This window comes from Canis lupus, chromosome 37 (genome assembly GCF_003254725.2).
Source record: "Canis lupus dingo isolate Sandy chromosome 37, ASM325472v2, whole genome shotgun sequence".
NCBI classification, from domain to species: Eukaryota; Metazoa; Chordata; class Mammalia; order Carnivora; family Canidae; genus Canis; species Canis lupus.
The window spans coordinates 8,095,635-8,117,013 of NC_064279.1; the positions used below are offsets into that span (position 1 = coordinate 8,095,635).

The window sequence follows — 21,379 nt, forward strand, 5'->3', positions numbered from 1 at the left end:
CTGCTTCTCCATGTGTCACTCAGAGGGGGTCCCATCTAATGTCTGGTCACCTCTCATTACATTTCAGAGCTGTAAGTTGACAACCGACTCCACTGCCTGTCACTTTGCTCTCATGTCACGGGGGCTTTGCTGGGGGTACAGAGGGAAAGAAACTGGGCAGTATGATGGCCAAGGGGCTCCCTTATTAGCAGTGGAAGCAAGTATCGACAATGTCGGCATAACTCTCTCATACACAAACACTTCCGTGACTATCCCACAGAGAAATCCATGTATGAAAACAGAATTTAGTCACATTTAATATTTTAGCCAGCAACCTGACTTTTGTCCTTAAAATTTTGTGTTTTGTGCTGCCAGGGAATGAAGGGTGGATGGGCTAAAACAGGGCCTTTTAGCCTTATCTGAATGGTTAAATAAAGTGTCTGTCCAGAAGAAGTATGGTCATCAAAATCTTGTCCATTGAAGCAGTCTATTATTTCAGCCTTAACAGCGTTCTCAAAAAAAGAGACCTTCTGGTGTGCCTATCCTAGTGGTGCAATGTGGGATGGAGACATAGCAATGGACTGTGTGCATGGAGCTTGAAGAGAGGAGCAAGAGGTACTGGTGAGGTGAATGAGTCATCTGACAGGTAGGCGATGTGGCCGGGTCGACCAAGGATCAGACAACTGGGGTTCTTAGGCTGACTGCAGCCCTCAGTAGCTTTGTACCACACGGTAGCCCAATTCGGTCACAAAGAGTGAGATGATGTCATGGAAGCACTTTGGAAGCAATAAATCACAGATGTGAAGTAGTTCGGTGACTGACTTCATTGTGAGAGGGCTTGGTTGAAGGCTGTCTTCCACAATGACAGCAGCATTGCCATAATAAAATCTGCAAAAAAGCAGGATAAGTATTCCCAGAGCCCCATGGACATAAATAAGAAAGTACGTTGGCAGTGTGTGCTGGAATTTAAGTGCTGGAGAGGTTATATGGTATTAAAGAGGAAAGTTAGCAATGGAGTCAGCCATGGTCGATTTCTGTCATCTACTCAGTTATCTTAACATTTTCATAGTTTGGAACTGTGAAGAATGGACTGGTTAATATAACTTTGGAAAATTAGAAACTTAGAAGACACAATTCACCAGGAAGTGTTGGACATTTTAAATACCTGAAATTTTAGACACATGCTTAAAACCGTGTACTTATCCAAGTTGCCATAAATATTGCTTTATGGTAGAAATAACCCCAGGAAATTCTGGTGTCTTCTTTGTTTCTTGAATGACAGTCTTAAGTAATCAAAGTCAGGCACATATATTAGCTCATCTTAGTGGTGAACATTACTGGCCAAGTACCTTAAGATATAATTAATCAAAGTGCCAGAGTAACTTGATAGCAGGGTTTTTCATCCTCACCACTGTCAATATTTTGGGACCCATAATTCTTTGTTGTGGGTCACTGTCCTGTACCTTGGGGGGTGTTTGTTAAGCATCCTTGGCCTCTACTCACTACCTGCCGGTAGCACCTTTCAGTTGTGATGACCAAAATGTCCCTTGATGTTGCCAAATACCCCTGGGGAACAAAACTGTCTTCATTTGAGAGCCACTGCTCTGCAGTGACTTGAGAGCCTTCAGCTTTCATGACTCAGAATTCCCAAAATTCCAGGATTGTAAAAGTAGTTAGATATATATTATAGAGAATAAGTCCATATATATTTAAATGTTGTGTTTCTAACATATCCCTCATGCTAACTCTCTCTTTTGGCTTTGTTATAAAGATGCATAGTTCTCTTCATGGCCAGACAGTGTGCTTGTGAGGGCAGGGACCGGATTGTATTTCTAAGGATCTGTATCTGTTTCTCTTCTAGCTCTGCAGTCTCTTGAATTTTCATCCACCTTCTGTGTTTCATTATTACACCTCCTCAGGTGACTCTCAAAGTAGATGGAAATATAGGTGTACTTGCTTGTTCCTCCAGGCCTTTGAAATGGATATTATTTCCATTTAGTTCATCTGTGCCTCCCGTGTCTTACAAAAAATTTTTTTTTCATACTAACTCATTGTCTTCTAGGTACCCACGCACATCTTTGGGTTAACTTTATCATCGTTCCCTCTTTGCTTCCTCTGACAATCAATTAAAACAGGTTGTATTACTTCTAAATCTACAGTCTTCCAATTCTTCTTTTCAACCAACAATCTCTCTAAAGTACCCCCTAGCTTTTAGCTGGACAATTGTCGCTATCTTCTAACTGCCCTTCTTGCCTTTAGGCTTTCTTCCACATGTATATTTTACAGAGTTAGACTGGTATCTCTGAAACACACCCCTTCCAACAAATCCTTTAGCCCTCTAACGACTAGCGACTGACCCTGATTTACTTCTTCAACCCTATTTCTTATAACTGGAGCTAAAGATAATCTCTCCTTAACCTATACTTCTTTAGCACTTTATCTATTAATTTTTTTAATTCTGTCATTGTCTCTAAACCATTTTTTCTTTTGTATTTTAGATAATTTTGATTTATATTTGAGGAAGAAACATAAACCCCCTTTAAAGTCTGAATATATATTTGGGAATTGGAGAATCTACTTCTACTTAAGTACTTTAAAGTTACTTTAAAGATTATTTTAGAGAACTACAATATGCAGATGGTTATAAAATACTCTATATAGAATTCATGCATCCCTGATGTTGATACTGTTTATTTTTCTTCTTGGAATTTAGCACAGAGCAGGCCTTCTTTACCTCCTCATCTTATGGTGGGACATGAATATGCAAATATAGTTTCTATATTAAAAAATTGTACATGAAACTTAATCTGCATTTCACTTCAATGGGTATTAAAAATACTTGCTTAGGAGAGGCTGACTCTACAAAGTTCAAATATGGAGGTAACATAGATAATTAGAGAGAGCCATGATTGTCTAGTGGCACTTACTGCCTGACCGCCATTGGTCTATTTATTGGAGGGGCGTGAACACATATTGAACTTGCTGTTTGTCATCAAGAATGCTAACGCAGTTACGTGGGAGAAGGCCTTGGCTTGAGCCCAGGTTGGTAGTAAATATAGGCCATTACTAGTTGATGTCTGTTTGATGGTCTGTGTGAAATGAGTCAGTGGTCTCAGTCCAGTTATTAGAAGACAGGTGTCTACATCTCAAAACATCATGACAATTGGCACTAATTAGCACCCCTATTAGGAGTCTCAGCAGAGAACAGAGGAATAAGTCAGGGGAGAGGAGAGATTATTGTTTGTTCTGCTCTTCAAGAGTTTCCTTTCCAACAACAAATGATGAGAAATCCCCCCACTTCAGATAAAGAAGTCTTTGGAGATATAAGCAGAAAATAATGCTACTAGAAGAAGAATATTTTCAGAAGAGCTAGACATTTCCAATATTGAAAGAAAGGTTAATTATTTGTCCATCATCATTCTCTTACCTTCCTTTCTACTCTCAAATCCCTTTGTGTTTTAGAACTGGACTTTTGGTCTCCTTTCTCTTCTGTATCCCGGGGAACCTGTTCTGAGATGAAAGAACATCTGGTTGGGTATCTACTCTATTCTTTCATCAGCTCATCTGCAGACCTCTTTGTGCTCCTGGTTTCCTCACTGGATTTACGATAACTTCGTTCTCATGTGCATAAAATTGCTGGGCGTATGGGTTCAATGGCTACCCGTTGATGTATTTTCCCCTATCACATACTTAACTCCGTTGTATTGGAATACAAGTCTCTTACACTCTGCTGTTCTGTCTTCCCCACTGTTCTGAGCTCCTTGAGATCTGGGCCCTTGCTTGATTCCTTTTAGCATCCTTGCACTTGGTACCCTGCGGGGCACATATTAGGTACTCAGGAAGGAAATACAAGAAAGAAACAATGAGCGAATGAATGAATGCATTCTCAGCCTGTTGGAGACATATATTGACATGTAGGAGTGAAGTGAGTAGTAGTATGAAAGAAACAGATTTTAAGAGACAGAGTGGTAGGAATTTGTAATTCTATTCTATTTGGTGCCTTTGAAATTCTCACACTCGCATTTTGAATGGTTGCTTAGTGTTCCAATCCATGCAAACCATCTTACACAATTGCTTTGTAATCGGTATAATTTAGCTTTGTAACTGAGAGCCTGCTCCAGTGTGTGTTTATAGAGGGAAATTTCTGTGTTCTCTGTTAGAGTTTATAGTCTCACCACTGCTAAATCCAGTGTTCTTCATTTCATGTGAATTAATAATTTAATGCCTATGATTTTTGACTATCCTAACCATTGAAATTGCATACGACAAAAGGGAGAATTTCATAAATATGAAAAATCATGACTATATTTTGGTACCCCAAATAAATATATTAGAACTGTTTTACTCAGATATATTAGAATTGAGTAAATGTTCCCAAGCGTTTTGCTTTTTTCAAAATATAATCATCGCAAAAAAATGTTTAAAGTACTATTTTTAAATCATAAACCTAAAAATAACTGTCAAAATGTCTAAAAAAGAGAGCTTAATTTGATTCTTATTTTGATTATTCACTTGAATAAATTACTGATGTTTTAAATAGGACTATTAAATGTAGCAAATGGTGAATATAAATTAGTATATGTTGACAAAAATATGTAATAAAGTACATAGACTGAATAAAATTTTAAAATTCTAGAATTATTTGTTAAGATTTTTGACTAGTAAAATGCTTTCTCCTCTGCATGTAAATTTTGACTAGGGTAGTTTCTTTCAGAATTTTATGAGAAAAAATGTCTGTCACCTGAATGTTGATTAGAAACAACTTCAGAAATATGACAATTTTCATATTGTCATTTGCAGCGATGTTATTTTCCTTAGTTCAACATTATACTTGTTTATCTTGAACATTAGACTATCGAGTACACAGATAGCAAATCTACAAATCCTCTGAGTCTCAGAACCAGATAAGTCTTGTATTAGTTGTCAGGACTACACCAGAGCAGAGTATTTATCAAAGGAAAGGGGAAATCCAGATATACAGGTTTGTGACATAGGACCATATACATTTGAAACCAGGGCAAATCAGTTCAGATGTTGCAATCTTTAATAGCAGAACAAGAAACACAGATGGACCATTGCCCTCATTCATTCTTTAATTTTACAGGTACTTTAGAATATCTTCGATTACAAGCCAAATGGTATATCTTGTAAGGCAAAATTCTACCAAGATTATAGCTTGTGCAGAGTTCATGTGCATATTAGTGCTGCATTAGATAATTCAGATTAGTTTCAAGCAGCAGAAGTTTCTGCTAAGCACTTAGTAAAATATATTGTCAGTAAAGCATACGGTAGTGCAGATCCACATAGAATTTCTATTCACAATAATCAATTTGTCAGCTGATCAATAGGATTCATGATCTAAAGTATCCCAATATGTTATGCTTTCGTGCCTTTGCTATCATCAGTAAAAATCTCATTGGATTTGTTTCCTTGATGCTCGTTGCAACAGTCTCTAGAAAGCAGAGCTCACAGAATGGTTTTAAATTCCATCCCTTAATTCAGTTTATGGGGCCTCACCTTCAAAGTTTTTGCATCCCCTTAAGACATATTTGTGCTCGCCTTTCTTTTTGATGAAGTTGTAATTAGTCCTGGGGAGCAGTTGCTTCTAATTAACTAGGAGGAAGAAATCACAACTGAAGTTTTATAACAAATCATTAGATATTCTGATATCAGACCAATATATGATGAATTCTGTGATATGAATCTGTTATGTATTTTAAAAATAATCCTGCTGATTCTTGTTTGTGATCATTATACTTTTGTTTTTAGTGGCAATTTTTGAGAAGACAAATATCTTGATTTTGAGTTGCCCAGGGCGATAGAATTTCTACCATGCACATACATAGCATTTTGCTGTAACTCATTTATTTCATGCAAACAATAAGATGCAAAATACCCATTCTAACACTAGTTTGCATTTAATAGTCACATTAATTTATTTTTAGCTAAGGTACTTTTAAAATGAAGGACACCAAAGTACTCTTTTAAAAAGATGAGGAAGGTGGCTGTTTTAATGAAACAAGTATCTGATTTCATCTCACAGCTGATGACCTCATCCTATACTTTTGAAGAGTAATGGTGTCTGCCCCTGTCACTTAACTTAAACAAAAGTATTATAGTTACAAAAGTTTGGGATCCCAACACTTAGAATTAAAATATTTATTTATTTTTGCATATGATTCTCTTCCTGTAGGACTACTAGTTCATTGTAGATACAGTAAATATGCCACATAGTAAAAATAGGCTATAATTTATCTTTGATAATCATAAACTTTATGGGAAGAAGAAAAATGAAACCTGTCTCTTAGTATGAAATAGCTTTTTATAAGATACTACAAGATATATGGAAATGGTCTCTGTAGGTTAGTAGTCTTCTTTCATGGTTAAAATACACACATATACAAACAGATGTAAACTATATTTTTGATATACAGCTCATGTTTGGGTCTAAAAGGTGGCCCCCTCAGGGTGTGATTTAATCAGAATCCTAAAAAAAAATCTGCTAAAGTTAGGGAGGGAAGCTAATGTTTCCTTGACCTTGGACTTCATTTCTGACTTTTACAGTACAAAAAGTTAGCATTATGTAATGAAATCATATTAGTAAATTGCATCAATAGGTACGTATTTCTCATGTTCAGGCTCCAAGTACAACTTGAACAATCTTTGGGTGAGGAGAATGGATGATCGCTGTACCATTTATAGAACACTGTAAGCTAGGTTAAACATCTTCTTTGCTATATGGGAACCAGATTAAAAAGTTTTTTGAGGGCCTTTATTAAGCGTGTGTTTTGTGTCTGGGGAAGGGGATGAACTGGAGTAGAGGGAGTTGTTAGTCAACTATTTCTGCAACATGCTTATATGATAAAAAATGTATGTGGAAGATTACCCTGTTTTTTTTTTTTTTTTTTTGGTCAGATAGAGTCTCCCTTCACACGCAGCAAAAAAGTTTGCTTGGTGTCTAATCAAGCAACACTGCTTCTTCAGATTTGAAGGAGAACTCAGAAAGTTAGTGTTTTTTTTTTTATTCTTCTTCATTTAAGTATTATTTTTTAATTGCAGCGTATTAAACATAAAATCTGGTACAATCTTTAAAAATAAATAGGACCTAACTATAAATGGGCCCTGTTGTGTTTTTATCTTTGACAAGCAAGTAATTGCTTCTCAAATTTATCAGTTTGTTTATGCAAAAACCATTTACCAAGCCTAGCTCAAAAGCATCAATTTCATCATTATCATCTTATTAATTTAGCCAAGCTATAACACAGCTGATTATTCCTGAGTAATATCCTCTGCAGCACATCATGTGTGGCAAAACCATCTGTACAGTACCTATTTAATAAATAAACCCTCGGCTAAATGTCTCTGTTTATTGAGAACTAATGTTTATAGAAAATATAATGGAACTCAATAAATAACTCAGCTTCATCAACCTGCATATGAATCAGTGCGAAGAACGCTGACATCATCACCTTTCAAGTACCAGAGAAAGCAAAATTACCCAAAAGAGCTATAGAGTCAATATTAAGGCATTAAAACTGCAATGAAGGCATATTAATGCTTAAAACTTCATTGTTGGCAGTGGAATTGGCACAATGGACATATTTTATAACTCTAGGAATACTTAGGCTTTATGGCTGCTTCTTTGTTGACTGCCTTGCACTTAATGTAGTTTTCCACTTTAAATAAAAAAAACCCTCAAGATCTTTAAAAAAAAAAAAAACAAGAAAATTGCTGATTCTAAGCATTCATTTTTAAAATAATGCAAACTGCTGATTCCAATTGTTCAGATTTAAGGAAAAAAAAAAAAGCTAACTCCTTTAACTCCATGCTTCCTGATTTCATATTAGTAGCAACTAGATATTTTGAGGCAAAGGTTTGTTTAAAAAGTCACCATTTTTTTTTAAAGAGATTATTCTGAGCGATAGCATTAGTACTGACGATGTGAGAAGGATTAGATCATTTTGCAAAGAAAAGCCAAGTTTGGATGTTTTGGGCCATTGTTATTAATGATATAAATAATAATAATATGAATATGCATGCCACAAATTTAAGGGAGTACAATTGTTTAACATATTCATATTGACTTTCATCACTGGGATATTAACAATATTTAGGTTAATAAGTTGAAGTTTTATGCTAGTACAAATCTCATGGAGCAAAGTGGATTGCTTTAAAATAGATCAGGAAAATGGGTTCATTTCTTATAACTTGTTTTAAAAGTCTGTCCGTACTTTGCTTTCCAGAAATAAAGTTTCATTGCAAAGAGAAAACAAAAGAAGGTTGTCTTTATTCACATACAAGGAATGACCTTTGCTGATCTTTGAATGCAACTCTACTTTAGAGCATCCGTAATGTCTACTTTCATGTTGAAGCCTCCTTGTTATTTAGCTTAAAAGCCCACAGGACTTCAGGTTTTCACCAAGGCTCAACCCTGATGTAATTTAAAAGTGAGGGAGGGATGCCTGGGTGGCTCAGTGGTTAAGCATCTGCCTTCAGCTCAGGGTGTGATCCTTAAGTCCTGGGATCGAGTCCCACGTCCCGCTCCCTGCATGGAGCCTGCTTCTCTCTCTGCCTGTGTCTCTGCCTCTCATTCTCTCTCTCTCTCTCTCTCTCTCTCTCTCTGTGTCTCATGAATCAATAAATAAATATTTTAAAAAATTTAAAATTGAGGCACCGACCTGTTGCCGGGGGCGTGTTGGCTCATTCTGCAGGCCTCCGTTCTACTTGTGCTCATGCAGCCCTGAGACCCACCCGCATACCCTTTTCCAGGGGAAGACCTGTGAGTTCGCACTTTGCAGAGGTTTCCTCAAGGTTATGAGATCTTTAGAAGTTCCAATGGTAAGGGGCGCAGAGTTGCTGATATATTTTTCAACTGCCAATGTAAAAGCAGAGTGTTTTTTTGCTTTGTTTTGCTGTTGTTGTTCAAAACAGTTATTGATGAGTCTCACCAGAGAAGGAGGCCAAAGTGCGCTACCTCAGGAAGGGGTAAGATCCCTTCTATAATCTGCAGACGTCAGTTTTCCTTCCTAGATGCGGGTTCTATTATTCTAGATGTACAATTTTCTCTCTCTCTTAGTGTTTCAGTTTATGCAGCGGGCTCTGTGGTTTGCACAGAGACTACCCATTCCCCAGACCTAGGAGGGTTTGGGGGGTAATCCTAACAGAATCACGGTACCTCCTAAATTAGGCAAATGCCTCAAACAAAATGAATACCACATCAAAAGGACAGAAAGATAGTGAAATGGTGCCAGTAATTGCCTTGTGGGGCAACTCGGCTTAAACAACTTAAAGCTTGCAAACACTGCACCCACACTACCCAGAAGAATACTTTTGTTCCAGGGTTTAAATTGCAAGCTAGGGAGCCAACAAATCTAAAACCCTTCTGTCTGGGTGCCAGAGCACGCAGTGTGCCTCTGACATATGCCTATAAGTAAACCTGCATCTGGCACATCAGCAGTTTTGAATGGCATGGGTTAGTGACCAAAGTCAACTTCCCACGTAGTCCGTCACGACCAGGCCCAGATCAGCAAAAAGGCTGTTGGATCGACTAATTATATCTACTTTAAGATGACCTGTGGTTTAAAGCAGCAAAAATAGAGGCATGCTAGCAAATAAGCTGCATACCATCAAATGGTGATCACCCAGAGGGCTCCTGAGATCAAGCAAAGTAAATTTTTATCTATTTGTTCTGAGTTTGCTTCAGTGTCTAGCCCTCCATTGTGTAATCCATAAAGTCGCTTTCATTCCATTTTAAGAAATCAATTTTAGATATTTCTGATGAGTGGTGATGTCAGGCCTTACCATTTTGAGGCAAGAAATCAAAATACCAATTCCAGTCATCCACCACCCAGTGGGTAACAATGAGGCCGTGCATAAGAGAGAGGGAGAGTGGGCCTCCCATCAACGTGAGAAGTTTGGATATTTTTGCATGCTGTGATATTTTGAATGCCGTGGCCTGACACAGCTCTTAACCAAATAGTCTTGATCTAGTCCTTAGGACTCATTTTTTAAAAAGGAGCAGTGATTTAGCTTCTATCTGCTAAGAACCAATATCAAGGACCACTGAGCATGACAGACCACAATTCAAGGTTATAATGCCCAAGCCACAGATGCAAGGACAAACCTTTCCCATAGGCAAGGCGTACTCTCAGAGAAATCCAGAAATCGGTCAATCTGATGCATATCCTGTGAAAATTCTTGGCTTGGCAGGGAAGAACAATTAGGAAAGAGGTAGCACGTTTTTAGCTTTCTTTCATCTTTACAAGGAATAGAAGGATTTACAGTTCCAAAGACAATATCGCAATAAATACCGATAAGGAGATGGTAGTTTCAGTTGGATTATTTTGCCTGCAGTAAAATATATTTATTTGTTTGTTCAGCCAGTCATGCAGTAGGATTTATCAGGTGCCTATTTTGTGCGAGGCATTGGGATATGTTAGCATAAGTTTCATAGAACACACAGTCTCGTGGAGAATTGAAAGGTTATAGAAATAAATGCAAAATTCAACCATGAGAAGGACTAGATAGGACAGATGTAAAATGGAGGTGGGGGCAACATTTCAAACAAAAGAAATAACCCCCTAAAATACTGCAGTGGTAAAGGAATCCATGGTGCTTGCAGAGAACTGAGAGAGTAGTGTGGGAAGACAGTAGCGAGCAAGGGACATCTGGTGAAAGATGAACCCAGAGAACTTGGTAAGATCTGGTCTTTAGGGCAATGTTATGGTCCATCCATATCATCCATGATTCATTGTTTGGAGGATTCATTACAGAGCCCCACGACAGAAAATATTTGCCATCAATTGCTGTTATTATTCATTCCTTCAACTGAGATTTCATTAAAGAAATCTTGCCACGCAAGGAATAGGCCCGGGAAGCCTCGTGGTGATCCACATGAATGTGGTCTCTGCACTCATGGAACTTGCAGCCTATCAGGAAGGATGAATGATAAATAAATACAGGTGCACCAAATGTTATAAAAGAGGAAGCACAAGGTTTATGACCAGGGAGCCTTTTCTGGAGGACGCTTCCCTGAGAAATGATTTAAGTTGATGTAACGAGGAAAACTGGAGTTAAGAATCCTAAGTATCCACTAGAGACCATGAGGAAGAAAGTGGCAGGGGGTGAGGTTAAAGGCAAAGGGGATGTGGGGCTTGAAGCCTCAGCGACTTTGTAGCTGACAGTGACAACCGGTATGTTTTTGCTCGACCCCTAACAAGGTGGTCACCTTTTTACATTTTTCCTCTGTAGGAATACATGTGTTTTGTGGAATGAGGACTTCTTTGTGAAATAGCTCATCTTAACACATGCAGCATAGCCTGGGTCATCTCCCACCCCATGCCCAGCTGCTGTGCAAGGGCCACAGTTGCCTTTCACCACAGTTCTGTGATGGATAAGGACCCAAAGACCCTTGACGGGCCATCTTTTGTCCTTGGACCCCAATTGAAGCAGTGGGATTCTGCATCTGGGGTCAAGGTTAGTTAAGCTGTGGTATAATAGGGCCAATGACCTACCTCTTTTTTTTTCTCCTTTGTTCTTATATTTTCTCTTTTTGGGAAACTCACATGGAAATATGTAAACCCTCTTTTTCCCATTAAACTCCTAGGGAAGGAAGGAGAGGAGGGGATTGGAAATCCTGGGCTGAAGCAGACAGATGGTGGAGTGAGCTGAAGTGGGGCTCACTGTAGTTTATAGACTTCCTAAAGTTTCCAGTTCTCTGCATCATTCTGACAAAGACTAAATTGCTCAGCAGCACTCTGTAATCTCTCCCTTTCCTGGATTGCAGCTCTGTTTCATACTGGGGATCAGACCAAAACAATAGCTATAGGACAAGGTATTGGAATGAGTGAGAATCAATCCAACCCTACAGAATCTTGCACACTTTATGTATGACATGGCTTAGACACCACTGGATACAATATAGAAGTTTGCCTTATATTCCACATCATCCTTCTAAAGGAAATGATTCTGTATTTCACACGTGGACATGTTTATGGCCTAAATGTCAGACTGTCCTAGACCTATGTCTTAATATGTTACATCTATTGTTTCAGCTTGTACTGGTTATATAGAAAGAATCATTATATTAAAGCATAAATTAAATTAATTGTGGCCCAGGAAATAAAAACTCTCGAAACAATAGTGTTAAGAAAAAAAAAAACACAGTTTGTACAACTTCTTCTACGTTCAGTGAAACTTTCCTAAAAGCTACTTACTATTTTTAAAAGTTTTTAGTTTCACACGACTGTTCATACTGCTGAGCTAAGCAAAACTGATGTCACTTTTTCTTGCAGAAAGGATAAAATAAGATTTATAAAATATATTCATAAAATTTACAACATAGTTTAGTCAAAAGAGTCATTTCTTACTTAATGCATTTTAAATTATTTGTGTTTATTTTAACCTCTTTCCTATAAATCTGTAGTTACTCTGGCAAGCCAAATTATAAGCATCCTGGTGGCTACTGCTCATTAGGTGGGGAGACAGGTTTGATTAGAGGGGGTGGCTTGGGTGAGCAGGGCCATTCCTTATACAGTGATGGTCTTCACACAGCGTGGTGATGAAAAGCTTGTTGGAACCCTACGAGTCCATCACTTAATTGACACCGTTTGGCATCATTTTTTCCTCTTCATTTGCTGGTAGAGTTTTTCCTGATGCTAAAGGTTGATTTCTCCTGCTGTACTCGAATTTGCAGACAAAGAGCTCTATCAGGTACACTTCATCACCAATCTGAGTTAGAATAGGATAATTGTTTAAAGATTTTACACAGTCATGACAATCCATATGAAGAAGGTAAAATTCACTTAGTGTCCCTGTGACTTAGCAGTCAGATGAAGGAAAGAGAGCTCCTGAAGTCTTGGATTGTTACTGTTTTTTAATAGCTTTGGAGTAATTTTATTTCTTTGTCTTTCAAGTATAATAAAAGATCAAGGATGTATCTATTTGTAGGATAAATTTCACTTTTTAAACAAAGTTTTTGTTTCCTTTGGAATGGGGCTAAGGCTAGATGATATGGCTACAGTACCAGGACAGTTCGATTTTTTAAAAAAAGTCGTTTAGAGTAAGATAATCCCCTCGTTGGTCAGAATGTCCTCAGTGTGATAGAGTAGATGCTAACCATAGCCAACTAATATAAGTGATGTAACTTTAAATCTTTTGGTCATCTGCTGTCATATAGAATAGTATTTAACTACAGACCAACCATGCGTGTATCTGAAAATTATGTGAAAACTCTTACTGACTAAAGGGAAGTTTACAGTAGAATCAGAAAGCCATTGATGAAATTATAAAGCTTATTTCATTAAGTCATTCATTTTTATTCAGCGAATGCTTTGAAGTATTACTATGCTTATGTTAAGAGAATCTTCAGGTTAATGTTAAAATGTTCACCAGGTCACTGATTTTTAACCCTATGCCCTTTTTTGATAATATGTATTTTGTGATGGTTAATTTAATCATCAAGTGGAGATCACAGATAATACCTACCTATACACATCATTTACAAAAATCTGCAATGCCATAATTATAATACTTATGAAATAAAAAATATGTAATAAAATAATATGTAAATGTAAAAGTCCGTAAATGAAAAACATGTAATAAAATAATATGTCAATGTAAAAGTCCGTAGATGTTCTGATACCACTATGCTCATTAACAAAAACACCCATCAAAATGTCTAAATTGCCCTCTCGGTATTGAGGTCATCCCTCCTGATATCCACTCCAGGAATCACGGAGTTCCCAGATATCTGGGAATATACCTGTTTTATTTTTCGCTCTGTGTCCAGTTCTAGACATGGTATTTGGCATGGACTTAGTGCTCAATATTCATACAGTGGATGTTGAATGAGCAAAAGAAGAAAACAAAACAAAACAAATCCAGACCTCTTCCTTCAGGAATTTCTCATCTAGTTGGGATGGCAGTTCACTTCAGTAATACATAACGCAAAGCACTGGCTCCGCACGCATTCCAAGAACTGGGTTCATGGTGTGTGCTGCAGGAATTTAAGAAAGAGGGGACCCATCCTTTGCAGGCAGAAGCTAAGGACTACTGTGGCTCTCAGACATTAGGGCAGTGGTGCAGTTTTATGCATTTAAACCAGTGTCTGCTCAGTGTAGGTGCTGGGCCAGGTGAAGAGGGAGGACGGGTTAGTAAGGCCCTGTGCTCCCAGAGCTTCCTTTCTAGAGCATTTTCAACTTCTGTGTCAGAAGCCCTGGAGGAATGGTTAAATGCATATTTCCAGGCCCAACCTCGGGTACTCCAATCTGCATTTAACCAAGTGTTAGAGATTAATTCTAACGTAATTCATGAGTCTCACTTTAAGGAACAACAGTTACGGGTGGACAAAGAACCCAATGTGTTCCTCCTGAGGATTTTCAGCATATGAAAAAGGAATGGCAACCCTTGGGGGAATTTTGAGAATCATCTTGAAAGGGAACTTCCCATAGTCATTTCATAAATAAATGAATGTAAAAGATGAGGAGTATATTTTTATGACGTCATTATAAGATTGATGCTGTTTATAAAATACCATCGTTTTAACATTCTTGTGATAGTAAAAATAGTCTTGATTAGAGGTGTTGCACTTACATGTTTTCTTTTGCTGGTATAAGAAATGGAAATGTATTGAGGACGGAAATATATTGAAGAGAAAAATAATTGTTCTGTTTCGCAAGATAATTTTTTTTTTTTTTTGAGGGAGATATTTAAAATCAGGTTTTGTTTTTTGTTTCCTGCTCCTTGCCATCATTATAAAGGCTATTTTGACTTAAATGGTGAAACGAAGTATTATGTAATAAAGCAAGTTAGTTATTTCTTTCATTAGCAACTTTAAAAGTTGTCTTCTTAACACCATGATATACTAAAATTATTTCTAGGAATCTTTTTTTATTGTCTTAAATTTCTTTTTAAGAAACACTTTAAGGATTAACCAAAAGTGTTTACAATTTTTCTCATTAGGTTAATACTTTATTTTCATTACCTTGAAGTTTTTAACTGTAATTAAAATCATAATGCGTCTCATGACACATGCCCTTCTAATAGTATACAGCTGATAAAATTTTAAATATGGAGTAGCTGCCCTGTTTACAAACAGAAAAGCTTAATTCTTAAGATAGCAAAGACTTAACATAGGTTTTTTTGACTTTATATATTTGAATCCAGTTTTTAAAAAGATAATGGGTGGAAGCAGAATAAAAGAGTTTTCAAGTTTTATTATAATATACCATGGAGTTCCAAATAGAGGGGAAACAGTGACTCTGATAAATAAAGACCTGCAGTTGTAGATAATTCATTGCCTGTTCCTTTAGGCACTAGACCCCCACCCTGACAGAAGCTCCCTGCCTAAACTTCATCCTCCTGAAAATGAAATCAGTCCACCACACACAATCCTAATTTTGAATTAGAGATCATCTGCCTTTTTTTTTAAATAATTGATATTTTATGTAATTGATATTATATTTAAATCAATCACAAATTCACACATTAGAGAAAGCAATCAACTGATAGCTCCATCAATAGTTCTGTGTGACACGTAAACAATTGAGCTTATTAATTTTCTGAACTGAATTTTTTCTTTTTCAGCTGGTTTTGGTGAAATGAACACTCAACTTATTTTTTTTTTTTATGAGAGAACTTATAGGGCCCTGAGGATTATAGCTTTCCTTCTTTGAAAACTAGTGATTCTCTTAGCACATTGAAAGTAAGCAGGATGAAAAAACACAATGTTCAGTTTATTGTTTTAAGCTTACAAATGATAGGAAGGTTGCCTTTGTATGTTTTGCGATAGTCCCATGAGGTATGAAATTAAATAAATTGCATTAATTAAGATCAACTTACAATGGAGGACTAGGTGCATCATTTTTTTTTCCAAAAACTTTTCCAAAGGTAATCTGTATGGGGAGAATTCTTTTACTGAGATGTATTTATTTTGTAGGTATAAATTCAATTGGGTAAAGAATATTCTGAACAATTTGTAATTTTCAGTTGGATTTCCTTATTTTATTTGTGAGTGCTGAAAATCCATAGAACAAAATTTGATTCAATTTCCATTTAGACCCTTCCAAGGAGATTCAGTTATGGAAGTGAGCAAAAAAATCGCATCGTGAGAGGGCCTTCCTCTTTCCCATGTACTCTCAGAGTGTGGACATTTCAAAAAATGACCCAGCACGTGTTCCATTCAAATAGAGAAATGATTTTTAACATCAACACATGTAGATTTCCATAGGCTTTTTAATGCTCACATGATGAGTAAATATTCAAGAAGTTAGGTACAATTACACACAGATAGGCACACGCACAGGACTGAACCAGAGCAGTTGACAGTGGTGTATGGGACTGACCCAAACTGAACTGATAATCAAGTGGAAATGTGTGAAGAGTATGCATTCGTGAGATCAACCACAGTTACACGAGATATGATAATATGACACAGGCAGAAGTCCTCCTGCCTTGTGTTGCACTGAAAGTCCAAGAAAGTTTGGCAAGTAGAGCCTCAAGTCCTGTCCAGAGAATCCAAAATCATCACCCATGGAGCTTAATTCTGAATTTCCGGCCCAGACAAAACTCCGATTAAATTCAATGAGTGTTTCTCATTTTAGAAAGCTGTGCATGTGCATGCCATGTTCTTTTCTTAGATAAAAACATACCCACAGCTCCTTCCATACAAAATGAAACCAAACACATTTAGAACACATGTAAGCCATTTCTCTATGGGAAAGGCCATTTGTGGTTAACACAGAAAGTATTTATGGTTTCACTGTTAATTGTGGTTTCTTTGTATTAGCCAAAAAAGGTAGCATTTTTCATGGTAGGAATAGTATGAAAGCAATAGCCTTTCTAAAAAATGTTCGAATTTTCTGGGGCATGAGGAAGTGACTGAATTTATGATATCTTCTAAATACCAAGCGTGTATATACAACCTACAGTTATGTTTTCAATCTGAATAAAAGTTTATTTAAAATGGTCTTAATTGCTCTTTGGTACATTTCCACAAGTTGAATCTGTATAATCAACATTATATAATATTTAAGGCTCGGGTACATTTTAGTTTCTTATTTATAATTGTTATCCAGGGACATTAAAATTTCATTCTGGATCAGTGCTATTTCTGGAGATTGTTAATTTCAATTTCTTTTGGAAATTGTTAATTTTACAAATGTTATTTTGTAAATGTTAATTTATTTAATCAGTCAGTGGGATTTATTCCTTCTTTCCTTCCTTCTTTCTTTTTACCCCTCCTTTTTTTTTTAATTAAAAACTGAAGAATCATTGCAGTGTTGAAATATTTTAATTATTTCATATTGCAAATATATCATTTTAGTTTTAAACTGCATTTTGGCAAGGATTCTATATGTGGATGAATGGATTCAAAAGAATAATTAAATACGAAAGCAGATTAATTTGAATGTACATTTGTGGGGCTACATACTGAAATTTTTTAGCAAGCACTTCCACAAGTGTTTTAACATCTGAATGCATCACATATATATTATTATAGGGTGGAAAGAGACAATTGTGATCGTTAGGTCAGTCACCAGAGTACTTAGGTAGATTTACATATCAAGCAGTTTTTCTTTAGGTATTGGAAGCTTTTATTACATATACAAAATAATATATTTTATAAATTTCATCATTATATAATTTTATTGATAATTTTAGAGGAAGCAAAGATATATGGATATTAGATTGAATTTTATTAAATTCCTAAGAAAAAACAAGTATTAAAGCCATGTGACCCTAATTGCCTCTTTCTGAGAGTGAGAAACATTCTTTATGAAAACACTTAAAGTATAATTTATCAATTTAATTACATACACTTATGTATATCTCATGAATATATGTGAAACTGAGTCTAAATGAACATTTTACGATGTTAAATGCAGTTTTCCAAAGATCTGTATTTATTCAAAGATCATGTAAATGGCCATTAACTTCAATAAATATTGCTGTGTCTTTTGCTAAGCATTTGTATAATTCTGGGGTTTAATTTAATAGTTACAAACATCAAATTCACTGGTACACTTAGACTGCACCTACGTTAGTATTCGAAACATTTCCATTAAAAAATTTCAGAGGTTTTTGGTATATATTTTGTCTTTCCTTTTTCTTATAAATGGAAATTTAAACTGGAATATATTATTCTATATGAAATTTATTAACCTTGATTTGTTGATGTACCATAAAACTTTATGCACCTCAAATAATATTTTAATATATTTTATACAGTGTATAATAATTGAATATTAGTGTAACATATTTGACATGAGTTTTTAAAATTTGTACAGCATTTTAAAACATATTGATAACCATGAGATATGTCTTTCATGTCTCCTTGTGATTTTTATTTTGAAAATCACTCACATTCGAAGACCGACTGTACAGAGAATAAACACTTTTCTGTGACATCTTTACGAAAAGGAATAAACCTCAGACCAGAACTTCCTTTTCACAAATGTTCCATCTTCTTCTTATGCTACTGACATCAAATGATTTCTGATCCCAGATACAACTGTCTTTTGCACAGCAAAACGTAATGTTTCTTTTCACTATTATTTTCATGTATATTCAAATACTGATGTAAAAGAACCAGAGAATAATAAATCAGTCTTTACGAAGAGGTTACATTTTCTCTAGGTGTAGGCAATAGGTAGTGACAGTCGGATTCATGCAAAAGTTTTTCATTCCTTGCTGTTCACAAATATGTAAAAATAGGCATTCCTAGTGTCCGCGTATTCCTTAGGCTTTAAAGTCACATTTTGTCAGCCGAGCTTTCTTACCTTCCCTCACTGACGCCTGAGAATCCGCAGACTCTGCGGCTCTGCTCCTGCCTTGTCATCTGCTGGCGTGGCGCATGTCAGTCTGTAGGGGGCACTCCTCAGCTACCGCAGACTTGATCTTGTGCTCAGTCCTTTTTTGTGGCTCTGAGACATATTTAATATTCATTATTTTATCAAGGCATTTAGGCTAAAAAGACTTCATAGCTCATCCTTAAAGCACGTATATCCATAATTGAGTAAAAAAAGAAATCTCACAGAGGTATCAAGGTGGGCATTTGGGTTCCTGGGGATGTGAATAAAATTTTAGAAGGCTGCCTCGTAGCTGGGTAAATAAGTACTTTTCAGAGCTCTCCTCTTGTTATTCTTTTCTTCTTGGAGCTCAGGGTAGATTTTTATAATACCCAGATTTTTATGACTATACCTCAAGTCTCGTCTCTTTGCCTTAAGGACTCCCAGGGAGCAGGGTGTGGAATGATCATGATTTATGTTTGGGAAGAGGAACCACAGAGTTTTTACATAGAATTATGTGCCCTACACTGAAGCTTATAAACAGCTTATCTTTAATGGGAGTGAAATATTGAATTGAAGATTGTGTGTGGCCTCTTCTCCACTGCCTTCCCTCCACTTTCACTTCCCTGACTTGCCTGGCGTCCCAAGCACACTACTTGTGTGGCAATCCTAAGATCCCTTTCCGTACATAATGACATGGGCCTCTCATGTGCCTCTACCTTCCTGGTTCACTGCAGCAGCTGGTGCAGCTGCTTTGTTTTTTTTTTAATTTTTTAATTTTTTTTTTATTTTTATTTTTTATGGCTTTCCATACTCACCTCTCCACGGGACCAGTAGCATTTACTAGTCTGGTGTGTTGGGGACTTCCTTTCCGTCCACATCCAAGCTCTGTCTTGCCTCTGGGCCTCTGCTGCCCTCCCTGGCTCCCTGCTAGGGGGAATGCAGCTCCCTTGAGGACCCCACTCTCCTGGCTGCTGTCTGGGACCGGCCCCTTCCCTTGGGACGGAGACCCCCTCACTTCACCAGGCTCTGGCTGCTATCCCAGCAGTGGCCTCCTCTCCCTCCTTGTCATCAGACTCTTCTTCTCTGTGTTGTAATTTCTCCTACTTTGAAAAGAATCCCTCTCTTCACCCCCACTTTTCCAATCTGCGGTCTCTCCTTTCTCAGTTTTCTTTTAGAGCAGAACCCCTCGGAGAGTTGTCCTTGTTGGATATCCCTGGCTCCTGCCCTCCTGTTGTCCCTTCCCCCTACTTGCTCCACTGACTCTCTCTTCTGCAGTCACCTCCGAGTTGCTACACCCAATGATCAGTCCTTGAGGCAACATTTTCCCCCCACCAGGGATCACTCCCAACTCCCTAAAATATTTCTTTCATGGAGCTTCTAGAAGCTAGACTGTCTCTTGTCCTCTGAACCCCCCAGTAGCTCCTTTCCTATTCCTCTGATAGTCGTGTGTTATCTCCTTGAACTCTGAGGGGCTGTCCTCAGGCCCCTCTTCTTTATTTATATTCTCTCTCTCTCTCTCTCTCTCTCTCTCTGCTTATTGCATCTTCTCTCAGGAATGTCATCTATACTCTGAAAAATCTTACATTTACTTTTAGTCAGGACCACTCCCCTGAACTCTGACATGTATATTCAACTGGTTTCTCTCCCGCGTGTTGCTACTTGGATGTCTAGTAGACTTCTGAAACTGATCTCCATTCTACCCATCCCCACCCCAAACCAACCAAACAACCAACCAACCAACCAACCAACCAACCAACCCACTTCATCACAGTCTTCCCGTCTTAGAAAAGAGAGTTTTCTCAGTATAAAACCCCAGGCTATATGACAGTCCAAGCCATTGTCATCATTCCCTGCCTCTGTCCTCTCCAGTACACACCTGCATCAATCAATATAGCTGTAGTTCAATGTCAGCTCATTTCAGTCCTTTCTTCAGAACCAACTGGTGGCTCCCCATCTCAAACTAAAAGCCACAGACCTCTGGATGGCCCAGCAGTTACTGGGTCTGGCCCCTGAGACACCTCCTGGCCTCATCCTCTCCTCTCCTCCCGAGCTCGCTTCATGTCAGCCACACACACAGCCTTGCAGTTGCTTAATCCTTCTATGTCTTCAGAGGCTCTTCAGTTGTGATTTTCTCTGTCTGGAGTGCTCTTCTCCCAGGGGGCTTTATGACTCACTCCTTTATGACCCTAAGATCTTTCCCCTAACATCACTTTCACAGTGAGGAGGACTTCCCTGCCCACCTTATTTAAAATAGGCCACCGTCCCTACCCTACTGGACACCGCATTCTCTATTCCTACTTTCTGCCTTTATTATTTGTTTCTATAGCACTCCTCTTTTAATCATTTGCCTACCAGAGATTCGCTTACTGGTCATTGTTTTCTCCCGTCGGTATGTGCCTTCCAGGGGCAGGTGTTTTCTTTTTTCTTTCTTTTCTTTTTTTAAAGATTTTTTTTATTTACTCATGAGAGACACACAGAGAGAGGCAGAGACAAAGACAGAGGGAGAAGCAGGCTCCCTGTGGGGGCCCAATGTGGGACTCGATCCCAGGACCCCAGGATCATGCCCTGAGCCAAAGGCAGACGCCCAACCGCTGAGCCACCCAGGTGCC

The 21,379-nt window shown here is 37.6% G+C and overlaps 1 long non-coding RNA gene across 8 annotated transcripts in view; it reads right to left on the reverse strand.

Moving 5' to 3' along the window:
* The window catches only part of LOC112656662 (uncharacterized), a 62,338-nt gene extending 41,419 nt beyond the window's left edge, over positions 1-20,919 (reverse strand). For 5 of the 8 annotated variants that reach the window (XR_004812383.2, XR_003134563.3, XR_003134566.3 and 2 more), the window contains exons 1-2: positions 20,647-20,919; positions 18,759-18,902 (exon numbers count right to left, since the gene is read on the reverse strand). This is a non-coding gene — a long non-coding RNA (uncharacterized LOC112656662). Of the gene's footprint in view, positions 1-18,758; positions 18,903-19,585; positions 19,698-20,646 lie in introns of all 8 variants that reach the window. The other 3 variants (XR_003134567.3, XR_007408811.1, XR_003134565.3) reach the window with 3 other exon arrangements.
* Positions 20,920-21,379: the final 460 nt, after the last annotated feature.